The 12,834-nt window shown below is 45.7% G+C and overlaps 1 protein-coding gene across 6 annotated transcripts in view; it reads left to right on the forward strand.

The window, feature by feature from the left end:
• FSD2 (fibronectin type III and SPRY domain containing 2) overlaps positions 1 to 12,834 on the forward strand; it is a 48,306-nt gene that overhangs the window by 710 nt on the left and 34,762 nt on the right. Inside the window, exons 1-2 of one of the 6 annotated variants that reach the window (XM_001498217.7) lie at positions 27 to 155; positions 2,355 to 2,556. The gene's annotated coding sequence lies outside the window, so the exon portion shown is untranslated. Of the gene's footprint in view, positions 1 to 26; positions 156 to 735; positions 1,232 to 2,354; positions 2,557 to 3,425; positions 3,705 to 12,834 lie in introns of those variants that run through there. The other 5 variants (XM_070230395.1, XM_023627212.2, XM_023627335.2 and 2 more) reach the window with 5 other exon arrangements.

A 12,834-nucleotide genomic window follows, 5' to 3' on the forward strand; every position in this document is an offset into this window, starting at 1 on the left:
CCCTCCCGCAGGCGTCCGGGATTGACCCAGTAATAGGAGGGAGGGTTTGCGACAGCGACCCGGCCCTCGGAACCGGTCAATGATGTCGCAAGCTGGTCTGGAGCCCGGGAATGACCGCTCTTGCCTCACCGTTTGCACCTTTGCGCACACTGACGGTAACGAAATCTTCGTTCAATGAACGAGTCATTGTCAGCCTCTTACCCTGGACTGTGACCCACTTCAGAACGGGGGGGACCCAGCCGATTCTGTGTGGTGTCATCGGGGCCCTAGTGAATACGTGGTTTCTGCTCTCAAGAATGGTACCGACTTGCTGGAGAGCTCCAACATTAAATTAAACCTAATAGTTATTTATTGAGGGCCCTGAGCGCCAAGCACTGGGTAGAAATCACAAATTTATTGTAATCCATTCAGCGAGCTTTGATGGAGTGTCTGCTGTGTGCCTGTTTTGGGCGGGAGGCACAGGGGCATACAAAAAAGATATTTCTGTCTTCAAAGCGTCCCAGCTCCCAGCCGAGATGTTTAAATACAATCTATGTCCTAACCCATTTCAGACACAAGGAAAATGAGACCCAGAAAAGAAATTTGTCTTAAGATACACTCTCAGACTAAATGAGACCACCTGGCCACTGCAGCCCTGATTAAGGAGACGGGGCAATGTAGCTTGCGTGGGAGGATGGAGAGTGGGGTGGAGCTGGACCTGTTTATGCCACAGGGAACAACACAGCCCTGGTCTCTGCCCAGGAAAGGTACAGGGTAGACCGAGAAACACAGCACCTGTCTGCTCCCATCCCTTGAGCGCACTGAGACGGGGACTGGGGTGAGGGGAGGCGGGGGCGGAAGAGCCCTTCACCGAACCAAGGCTTGGGACGTCTCGATTCAGGAACCAGAGAAAGAACTTTTGAAGGTTTTGAGCTGGGAAAACCTGGAATCTGATTTGCACTTGCCGTTATGCCCAAGTAAAAACAACAAAAACAGGACCAGGCTGAAGCTACGGTTAGGGCATCCTGCCCCCCACCCCACTCCAAGGTGAGCCCAAGCCTCTAGGGCCCTCTGTGGACCGCAGCTTGAAGGTCTGAAGTTGCCTCTGTCTGAAGGTCCCCGTCCCCAATGCCTGTGTGTGGGGCTTTGTGGCCACCAACTCAGAAGTGCCGGGCTGGCTAACACCCAGTCCTCTTGGAGAAAGGGCGTTTTAGCTGAAGTCATTTATTTATCTCATATTATTTTAGCTAATGTAAGTCACTTATAATTCTTTAATATCTTTTTGTGGATTCTTTACAGTGTGTCTTTTTATTGTATTTGTTTTATACTATTTTATCCTTTCTAGTAGGTTTTCTAATTTATTTGCTTTTTCAAAATGAGACCAAACAGGCTTTCTAATTACAAAAGTAATTTGTACTTTGTGTGTGTGAGAGGGGGGTAAGTTTGTATAGTCTTAGGAAAAAAATATGGAAAAATACACACCAAACCTAATAATTGTTGTTACCAGGAAGCATGACTGGTTTATAGTCACTTTATGGTTCTTTTGTTGTATTTGCTTTTTTCTAAGCCAAACACCACATATTATTTTACAATAAAAAAAATTTTTAATTAATAAAAGGTATATATAAGTATTATAAAAATAGACACTATCAAAGATATAAAGAAAAAGTAAAAGAACTCAAAGGAGATAAATTCTGCACTCATTTTATAAGGGTGTGTGTATATATATGTATATAATATAAATATGTGATTATACTATAGTGATATTTTTCATACTCCTTTTCTACTTAGGAATATATTGTGGGCATTTTCCACATTAAAAAAATAGGCATCTACATCATTATTTTTCATACTTGCCAATATTGAGTTGACTGTATTATGATTTAACAAATTCCATATTGACAAATGTTGATAAATTTCAGTTTTCTGCCAATATAGACAATGCTGTGGTAAACATTCTTGTACCTACTATATCCTTGCATAATTTTTTCTTTCAATGTTTTTGCTTTTGATATTTTATTTTGCTTCCAATATTTTTACTTTATAGATGCATGGCAGTAATGGTATTTTAAAAATGAAATTTTGATTGAGGCTTAAAAAAGCAATAGATGTAAAATTCTGAGATTAAATCACTATATGTAGACTTTTAAAGGAAATGGTCCAGAACCCAATTCATGCTCTCAGCTGACTGGTGAAAATAAAAATGGATCAGAGTGAAGAAAAGAGGGTGTTTGGAGGAAGACTGGGGGAGTGATTTCTCTGGAGAGAGCTGTATTGGGCCGGGAGAGGGTTGGAAGTCCCACCTTCTCTACACGCAAGCCCAATGAGCAAGTCTTCAAAGGGACCATTCAGAGAGCTTGTTCTGTTTCCTGCAGGTTGCCCAATGGTGGCCCGAGGTGAGAGGACTGGCTGCTTTGGTGGAGAGCAGGGGAGATGCCTGCGTTGGGGTCATCTGCATCCCAGAGTTTGCTGGGACCAAGGATGGGGCCTACATTCTAAGATCCAGATGTGGGCCAGCAAGAAGACAGAGCCAGCAAGGAATCACCTGGATCCTGCCTGAGAGAGCCAGCTGCATGGGTGAGGAGACCCCATCTGAGAGCTCTTGGAGGTGGCCCACCAGGGCCTGGAGGAGGAATGCAAGGGACACCCTGGAATAGAGGGGTTCTCAGCCTGGTTGTGGGACCTTCAGGGGCAAGATCTCCAAAATGGGAAACTCTAGAGGTGTACAAAAGCTCTGAGAGAGAGAGAGAGAGAGCTCTAAGCATCTGCTGGCCCCAGAGAGCCTGAAGCTAGGACCCACTGCGACATCAACTCAAATAGGAGTTGTCTTATCACCTTAGTGCCTCCTGCCCTGGCCTCCAAACCAGCAGCTCAGGGAAGAGGTGCAGGGAGAAGAAGCCGACCTCGTTCCTCCTTTCCCAGGGTAGACTTCCGCTAAACAGGCCCAAGATGGGGAGGAGGGAAGATCCTGATGCTGGCTACACTCAGTTTGGCTTTTTAATTAGTATATCGGACTGTACATTCAATTACTAAATGCAGGCTATGCCTTCAAGTGACCACAGGACTCTGTTACCTCAGAGGGAGCAGAGAGTCATGGGTCTGCTAGATTTTTATCTAGAGGTGTATAATTCCCACCCTGAGTAAATGTTGAAGGAATGGTGGGAGAAAAAAAAATTAAGTTGCATTTGATTACATGCAGAGTTGTGCTTCTTCAAAACACTTCGGGAAAAGACCCTCAGCCCGGGTGGCAGGTGCACAGCACGAGGGCTCTTGGAGGTCTTCCTCCTCTGTGTGGCCACAGCAGCCCTCCTGCCCTTGCTGTGACAGCCCCCAGCCCTCTACACATGACTGGCCATCTGAGTTCCCCAGTGGACTCACAGGACTCAAATCCTCACAGTAAATGGAGAAACTCAGGGCACAGCATGTGACCTCTCCTAGTGACACTTGAGCAGTAAGAAGTGGCAAGACGGCCTGGGCAGGTCTATATTTGGGCCTCCACTCACGGCAGGCCTGTTGCTATTTGCAGCCAGAGCATTCTCCCGTTACGGTCGCCTTTGCTGCCCCACTCGCAGAACTCTGGTGTGACACAGGCCAGGGCAGCTGTGGGACGCACAGAGGTCACCGTGAGGAGGGAAAGCCTGCCGAACTCACTCGGACGCAGTTTTCTAGCAGGTATCCAGGGCCTCAGAGTTAAAAGAAGAATTTATGGACCCTTAAATTGGCAGGCAAGTTTGGGGATAGTCATATTCTTCTAATACAAGTTGTATTGTTAGAAAGGCAGTAACTTAATGCCAAAATGTTAACGCACTATCTTTCCTTTAGGTGTGAAGAGAGATCTTAAATTGCAGGTGGGTAGATTACAGTAAACAGGGTGAATATTTTCTGTGCCTCCTTGTAGCAAGGATTCACCCTCACTGAAAGCTGTGTGACAGCCTCAGATGCAGACAGAGGTAGGCTGGCGATTCCTGCCATGTGTCTTCAGAGTATTTTTAGTGTAGGGGCCCATTTGCTAGAACAGTTTGCAACCCTAAATGTTGATATCATCTGGCTATGGTATCGGGTTGATAAATACCTTTTGTTTTATCTGCATGCGCCTGCTGACAAATCGTAATTTCATGCTTTGATTCAAACGCTGAGAAACAGCGTTGTAATCATCTTTCACGCATTTGGCATACCCCCTCCTCCAAGAGAGAGGGGTCAGAGGTTTGCACTGTGCCTGTAAAGCTGATTTGAACCATTTAGCATAACTGTACAGCTAACCCTTTAAAGCAAGTTTCTTTAGTTGTGGCTCAGGAGTTGCTGGGGACTACTCCTAAAATTATATGCAGAATTATGTTTGTGTCCTTATGGGCCTACTTTGAGAGAGACAGTTTACAGCTTTCAATAGATTCTCAGAGGCACCCATCACCCATAAAAAGTTAAAGAACACTTTTTTGGAGACTTTTCTCTTTAAAGCACAGGGACACACCTCCCATATAAGACTTAAGCAAAAGTCTTTTTTTTTTTTTTAAACTGCAGCCCTATGGCCTAGAGTAGAAGCTTTCTAGCTAATATATTCTTTATAGACTCTGATTTATTCCTTTATTTCTCTAAGCCTCAGTTTCATCATTTATAAAATGGCAATTTATTGTTAATGTTCTTTTCTTCCCAAATTCCAGATACTTTCTTAGGAAAGTGAAAGAATCTGGGCATTGAGGGGAAAATGTCAACTCTGGAGTCGTGCTGCAAACTTCCTACTTTGATGCCAAGCGCGCAGACCCGTTTGTGTTTGTGTGTTCAGAGGGCGAATGCTGGCCTGGAAGATTTGTTCTTTGTAGCATTTGTGCTCAGTGTTTTCCATCTTCTTCCTTGTGTAACAGTTCAATTCAGTGTTTCACATTCCGGCTCCTGGTTGAAAGAATTTCGCACGATGATTTATTGGTAATACAGAATTCTGGTTTTCTCCCTTTTGGTAGTACGTAGAAATGGAAGTGTTATTTTTAGCAGGCCGCTCCTCGGTCTGTAGGTGATGTGGTTTAGTGGAAAACTGGGTCCCAATCCCATGCTTCACCTGGCTGGTTCTGTGTCCAGACCCCAGCTTCAGGGCTGGATGCAGAACAGCCCCGGATCAGTCGTCGTTAAATGGAATTGGCCGCAGCAAGGCCTTTATCCTCACAGAAACCCAGTTTTGCCGTCCTAAACTCGGGAAATTGAGTTAGCTGCTCTCCAAGGGACCCTCCATCACTAGAATCCACATCTCCGCCTAGGCCCTTGGAAGCTTGTGCTGTCAGGAGGGTGACCCCATAGCCAGTGTCTGAGCCTGGATAGGGGGCTGCTCTGCTTTGGTGCCTTCTCCCACCGTCTGCTGTTTGCAAGGGACAGAGTGATCCCACAGGGGCCACTGTGAGTTTTCACCCTCTGACCCTGGTCCTCACCCTCCAAGAGTGACCAGGTGAGAGACTTCTATCCTAGCTCAGGTAGGAGGGGCCGAGGTCCAAATAATAATAATAGTAACAACAACAACAATAATGACAGCAGCTAACATTTATTAAGGACTTACTTCGAGCCACGTACTATGCTAAGCATTTTACATACATTGTTATTTCATCTATATGCCAACTGTGGGTCCAGTCCTGTGGCCGAGCGGTTAAGTTCACGCGCTCTGCTTCAGCGGCCCAGGGTTCACTGGTTTGGATCCTGGGCGTGGACACGGCATCGCTCATCAGGCTGTGTTGAGGTGGCGTCCCACATAGCAGAGCCAGAAGGACCCACAACTAGAATATACAACTATGTACTGGGGGGCTTTGGAGAGAAGAAGAAGAAGAAGAAAGAAAATTGTCAACAGATGTTAGCTCAGGTGCCAATCTTAAAAAAAAATTTTTTTAAATGCTAACTGTATGAGGTAGAAACTATTAACAAGCCCACTTCTTGGACTCCTGAAAATAAGGCCCGGAGAGATGATTTTCTCAAGGCTACACTGCTAGGAAGTAGCAGAGACAGAGTGCAAACACGGGACTTTCTGAATCCAGAGGCCTTACGAAGGGGTGAGGGGAGCAGGTAGAGGGATGTTGTCTCTAGACTGAGGAGAGGAACCAGAGTCAGCATTAACTCGGCGTTAATTAGATTGGGTGATGTCAAGGCTGAGCTCCTGGTCTCTGGTTTGGGTGCTAAGGGTGTCATGCTATTGTTAGTGGGTTTTAGGAATGCAGTGGCCCTCATGAGGATGTGACAGGCTCTGGCCTTGGTGGATGGGTAGGAGCTTAAGGGGCAGTGGTGGGATGGGGAAGGGGGGCAGCCCTCAGCGGGAAGAACAGCCTGAGCCGGGGCCTCACGTGGTACTTAATGCGAGAAGCCTGAGAGTGGTCAGAAGGAACCGCCGTGTCCACTGGAGATGGTGAGGCCATTTGGGGAGGTGGAGCTAGGACATGAGGGGTGCCTGATGCCCAGGGGAGTTGAGACTTGCCCAGAATACAGGACATGCAGACTTGTCACTTCTACTGAGCAAGGCATCATGATGCTGTTCTGGACCAGACAAGGACGCTCGTGGGGAGAGCCGTGGGGCGCACAGCCAGCAGACCGTAGAGACAAGATGGTTTCAAGGGAGATTTCTGTGTACAGGATGACACTCGGGGCCACAGAGGGAAACAGTGTGATTTTGGTCTGTGTGACCAGAGCCTGTGCTTGAAGAGGGAGCATGTCCTGGGGTCTCAGGACAGAAGGAAGTAGTGTCTCTGAGGAGCTTGGCAGCAGCCCAGATGGGTCATTACTTATTCACTTGTCTGGCGCCTTTTTTATACCAGGAATTGTGTCTCATTCACTATAGCCCAGCGCGTAACACAGTTCTGTTTTCTTGAACCCACGCCTCTCCGGCCCCATGAACAGTCAGTGCTGGGGCAGTGAATGTGCTCAGTGCCACAGCCCACCCATGTGATGGCACCAGCGGGAGTCCCAGAAGGACCTTGGGCTTCCCCACACAATCTCTGGGTGGGTTCAGACTTCCCAGGTCACTAATGTTGCCCCACAGCGTGCTGGGCCCAGGATACTCCGGCATGACCAGGTAGGACCTAGAGTGCCCCTGAGGCAGAGGCAGCAGCCAGGAGCCCAGGTGGAGTGAAGATGGGGAACGCTCCTAAGCTCAGAGACAGGCTGCTGTTGTTGGCTCATGAGAGGCCCCTGGAGGGAAGAATGACCCTTTCATCCTCTCAGCTCCTATTTCCGGATCTAATTGCTCTCCGCCTCATTCCCCTCCTCCCCCTCTTCCGTGAGGCCGTGCCAGAGCTCAGAGCAAGTGTTAATGGTAAGACATTATTTCTATACAATGGGGTTATTGTTTTTATCAAGTTTTATTAAGATATAATTGACATAATTGTGTAAGTGTAAGGTATACAATGTGATGATTTGATACACAGATTTATTGCAAAATAGCTCCCACAATAAGGATGATTACCACCTCTGTCAACTCACAGAATTACCTTTTTTTAATGTGTGTGTGGTGAGAAACTTTAAGATCTACTCTCTTAGTAACTGTCAAGTATACAGTACAGTATTATTAACTGTAGTCACCATGCTGTGCATTAGATCTCCAGAACTTCTTCATCTTATAACTGGAAGTTTGTACCCTTGGACCAGTATCTCCCCATTTTCTCCACCCCCCAGCCCCTGTCAACCACCATTCTACTCTCTGTTTCTATGAGTTTTGCTTTTTGGATCCTACATATAAGTGAGATCATACAGTATTTGTTTTTCTCTGTCTGACTTATTTCACTTTGCATAGTGCCTTCAATGTCCATCCACGTTGTTGCAAATGTCAGGATTTCCTTCTTTTTTATGGCTGAATAATATTCCATTGTGTATGTGTATATGTACACATTTTTTTTATCGATTCATGTGTCGATGGACACTTCTGTGTTTCCGTGTCTTGGCTGTTGTGAATAATGCTGCAATGAACACGGGAGTACAGATGTGTCTTCAGGATACTGTTTTCATTTCCTTCAGATAAATACCCAGAGGTGAGATGGCCGCATCATATGGTAGTTCTATTTGTAATTTTTTGAGGAACCTCCAAACTGTTTTCCATAATGGCTGCGCCAATTTACATTCTCACTAACAGTGAACAAAGGTTCCCTTTTCTCCACAGCCTCACCAACACTTGTTATCTCTTGTCTTTTTGATAGAAGCTGTTGTAACAGTTGTGAGGTTATATTTCATTGTGGTTTTGATTTGCATTTCCCTGATGATTAGTTATTTTGAGCATCTTTTCATGTACCCATTGGCCTATTGTATATCTTCTTTGGAAAAATGTCTATTCAGGTCCAATTTTTTAATTGGATTATTTGGTTTTTTGCTATTGTGTTGTCGGAGTTCCTTATATATTTTGGTTATTAGCCCATTATCATATAGATAGTTTGTCAATATTTTCTCCCATTCCATAGGTTATCTTTTCATTTTGTTGATTGTTTCTTTGGCTGTAGAGAAGCTTTTTAGTTTGATGTAGTCCCGTTTGTTTATTTTTGCTTTTGTTGCTTGTGCTTTTGGTGTCATATCCAAAAAATCATTGCCAAGACCAATGTCATGAAGCTTTTCCCCTATGTTTTCTTCTAGGAGTTTTAAAGTTTCAGGTCTTACATTTATGTCTTTAATCCATTTTGAATTAATTTTTGTGTATGGTGTAAGATAGGGTCCAATTTCATTATTTTGCATGTGATTATCCAGTTTTCCCACCATTTGCTGAAAAGACTGTCCTTTCCCCCAGTGGGGTAATTCTGAGTAACTAGGCCATCAGACATACAGGAGAGTGAAGGCAACATTCAGAGCCTCTGAGGATGGAAGGCTCTGCTCTGATGGCTTTGAGAATCAGTTGCTGCAATAAAGGATGTGGGAACCTAGGATGGATCGTAATGGGGGAGAAGGCAAGGTGGTGCTTCCATAGCTGGAAGGCTTCTTTGGCCTTGGGAACCATTGAAGGAAGACAGAGGCTAACATAGGGGCAATGCACACGACACCAGGAAGAGCTAGCAGTCCTTTGGGACCGTGTGTGTGTGTGTGTGTGTGTGTGTGTGTGTGTGTGTGTATCTGCGGGGAGGGGCTTCTCAGTTCAGCTTAGCACTAGTTTTTCTGGGATGCAGAACCATTGTGAAGAGAAGGTGTGGCCAACTTCACTTGAAGCCACTCTTCTGCATCTCTAAAACAGGCTGTGTTGGTGAGAACAAGCCAGGACCGCCCCAGCCAGAGTCTAATGGTGGGCGGGGTTCTTACAAATAACCCAAAAGAACATCCAGGCTCTAGGATCTTCATAAGTCATGGATGTTCAGAGGTAAAGCACTGGCCCCAGAGCCACTTGCTTTAGATGCTACCTCTGAAAGCTACTTTTATTCATCCCTTCCCCCAACCCTGGGGCAGACCAGGTCCCACTGGGCCTGCTGGTTGTCCAGGATATGGTGAAGCTAGTACCTTGTGCATCAATCCTGCATGGTCGTGGCACTCAGCCTCATCAGACATTACTGAAGCGATGTTTACCTTTCTCTTCTGTGTGAAGAGTTTAGGAGCATTAGAGAATGGGACTGAAGCTTTTCTGATCCCAAGTGTAATGCACCCAAGTCTGGGAGTCTTAGGAGTAAAGTTTCCTTATGGGGATCCAGACCCCAGAAACCAGTTGTATGCATGGCATGGGGTTAGGATAGCAGTGTCTTTGTCCCTTAATGGCTGCTGGAAGGCCACCCCTCTATGTGGTGCTCACAGAGGAAATGGAAAAACAGCATCCTGTGGAAACTTCAGAGTGAAGGAGGAAAGAGATAAGATCCCCAGGGGTTCACCAGGGCAGAGTCTGTGTAGTCACATGCCCGTTGTCCCCGCCATAGTCAGAGAAGGCCAGGCGCCTCTTGTGTTTTTGTCTTGCCGTCAGCAGGATCCTGGGAGAGCCCACCAAGGGAGGGCAGTGTGAGGACTTCCAAGGAGGGTTATAGCCACGATTAAAGTAATATTTGGTGCAGAGGCCCAGATGAAGACAGGTAGCCCTCCGAGTTAAGAGCAGGGCGGGTCTCCATCACTGGGATCCAGAACCTCGTATTTTGGGTCAAACCTTCCTAAAATAGGGCCAGATATGGGATGAGATCAGTCCTCTGCTGTCCTCATCACTGCCCTTAGCCTTTCTCTACAGCCCATAGGACAGAACGCGGAGGACAGGGGGCAGGCAGCAAGAGGAGCCTGGCCGGCTGTCTCCAGGAGGCAAGAGGGAGGTCTGGGCCACTAGGGCAAAGTGTCGTCTCTGACCAGCCTAGGACACAGGGCCAAGTTCTTTCCCTGAGGGTATAAGTAGAAAAGCTGAGTGATCCTTGGTCTCTGCACATAGAGGCTGAGGAACAGGTATAGCAGGACTATCCAGGGAGGGGATTGCAACTCAGACAATCAGGTCAGGATGTCACAGGCATTAAAGGCCAGAGTGCCAAGAGGCTGGAGAAAGGGGCTTCTCTGGAAGTCTTTCAAGCCATCTGGGCCTCCAGGAATCTTCCAGTGTGTTCTGTGGAGATAATCGCAGGCTTATAGCTTGGCAGACTGGGCGGATGTCACACCACACAGCAAGGGGGAGAGAAAGAGAGGCAATGAGCTCCATCTGGCAGCGTTGAGACTAAGGTGACTGACCCGGGGATGCTCCAGAAGGCAGCTGTCCCTCTAAACCTCTCCTTCTGCTTGGAGCGGAGTTGGGGCCAGAGACAGGGATTCGGAGCCAGTGGCAGAGAGGGGGCCATAGAAGCCGTGAGAGTGGACAAGATCACCTGGAGCAGGTGGACACTGAGGAGAGGAAGTAGGATGGACAGAGCCAGCGTGTGAGGAGCAGCCAGGGCGAGGGACTCAGCAAAGATTTCAGGAGGAGATCGCAGCTGAGCTGTGGGTGGGGGACGCGACGTTCAATAGGATCAAAAGGCCCAGAGCAGTCAAGAGCACAGGACGGCGTCCACGGACTTCCCAATTAGGCCATCAGAAAATGTTATGTTAAAAAAGGCAATCAGAAGTAGAAGTAGTGGAAAGAAAAATGAATTTTTTTATATAGCTTTGGAATGATTATTAACAGTCTATCAGCAGAGGTCACAAAGTCCCTCACTGCAGAAAGATGATAGGGGAAACCACTGCACTTGACTTCTGTGTACAACTGCAGGACAAGCAGAGACAAACAGCTGGCTGCTGGCTTTGATCCCACAAGTGGAAATTAAGGGAAGCTGTTTGGATCATAAAAGTTATGGCTGGGGGAAAAAGTGCTAAACTGTATCTTAAAATTTTTTTTTTGCTTTTGTTATTTTCCTCAAAACCTTATTGCATATGTCTCATCTCAGAATAGTTTAGTAACATCAGTTTTTTTGAAAAGGCATTAACTTTACCATAATTTTTTTTTAAAAGGGGGCATTGGGAACAGATTGTGGTCATGGTTACACAACTCGAGAAGTTTACTGAAAATTGCATTGAGTTATGTACTTAATGTTGTTGGTAAAGTACCTGTGCTGGTTAATTACAATGGTACAACCATTCCAGTGGATAGAAATGTAGGCCAATATTTGGAAATCAACTGTGCTTGTTTGTGACTTGTGCAGTTAAATGAAAAAACTACTGCTTCTCTAAACAAAAAAGGTCATCCTTTTTTGCATGTGGATCAATAGCCTTCAAATTTTTTTGCTTGTGAAACATCTTACAACATTTATGTTCCCTACAAATTTTTATCAAAAGTTTAAATAACCTTGGATTAGACAATGGTTTCTCAGATATACGAGAAACACAAGCTAGAAAGAAAAAATAGATAAATTGGATTGCATCAAAATTAAAAACCTTTGTGCTTCAAAGGACACCATCAAGAAAGTGAAAAGACGACGTACAGAATGGGAGAAAATATTTGCAAATCATGCACCCAATAAAGGACTTGCATCCAGAATTTGTGAAGAACTCTTACAACTCAACAATAAATAGACAAATACTCCAGTTTAAAAATGAGCATATTAGGGTCTGGCCCAGTGGCACAGCGGTTAAGTGCACACGTTCCGCTTTGGCGGCCCGGGGTTCACCAGTTCGGATCCCAAGTGCAGACATGGCACTGCTCAGAAAGCCATGCTGTGGTAGGTGTCCCACATATAAAGTAGAGGAAGATGTGCACGGATGTTAGCTCAGGGCCAGTCTTCCTCAGCAAAAAGAGGAGGATTGGCAGCAGATGTTAGCTCAGGGCTAATCTTCCTCAAAAAAAAAATTTTTTTTTAAAAGAGCATATTAGTCAAGTTTCTCCAGAGAAACAGAACACAATAGGATATGTGTGTGTGTGCGTATAATGAAAGTGAGATGTGTTTTAAGGAATTGGCTCATGTGATTATGGAGGCTGGCAAGTCCAAAATCTGCAGGGTAGGCTGGCAGGCTGGAGACCCAGGGAGGAGCCAATGTTCTGGTTCAAATTTGAAGACCATCTTCTGGCAGAATTCCTTCTTGCTTGGGAGAGGTCAGCCTTTGTTCTTTTAAGCTCTTCAACTGATTAGATGAGGCCCACTCAAATTATAGAGGGCCATCTGCTTTACTCAAAGTCCACCAATTTAAATGTCAATCTCATCTAAAAAAATACCCTCACAGACACCTCTGGAATCATGTTTAACCAAATATCTGGACACCTTGACCTGGCCAAGTTGACACATAAAATTAACACCCCAATAGACAAAACATCTGAATAGACATTTCTCCAAAGAAGATATACAAATGTCAATAAATGCATGAAAAGATGCCCTATATCATTAGCCACCTGGGAAATGCAAATCAAAACCACAATGAGATACCACTTCGCATCCACTCAGATGGCTCTACTCAAAAAGACGGACAATAAGGGGCCGGCCCGGTGGCACAGTGGTTAAGTGC

This window comes from Equus caballus, chromosome 1 (assembly GCF_041296265.1).
Source record: "Equus caballus isolate H_3958 breed thoroughbred chromosome 1, TB-T2T, whole genome shotgun sequence".
Classification (NCBI taxonomy): domain Eukaryota; kingdom Metazoa; phylum Chordata; class Mammalia; order Perissodactyla; family Equidae; genus Equus; species Equus caballus.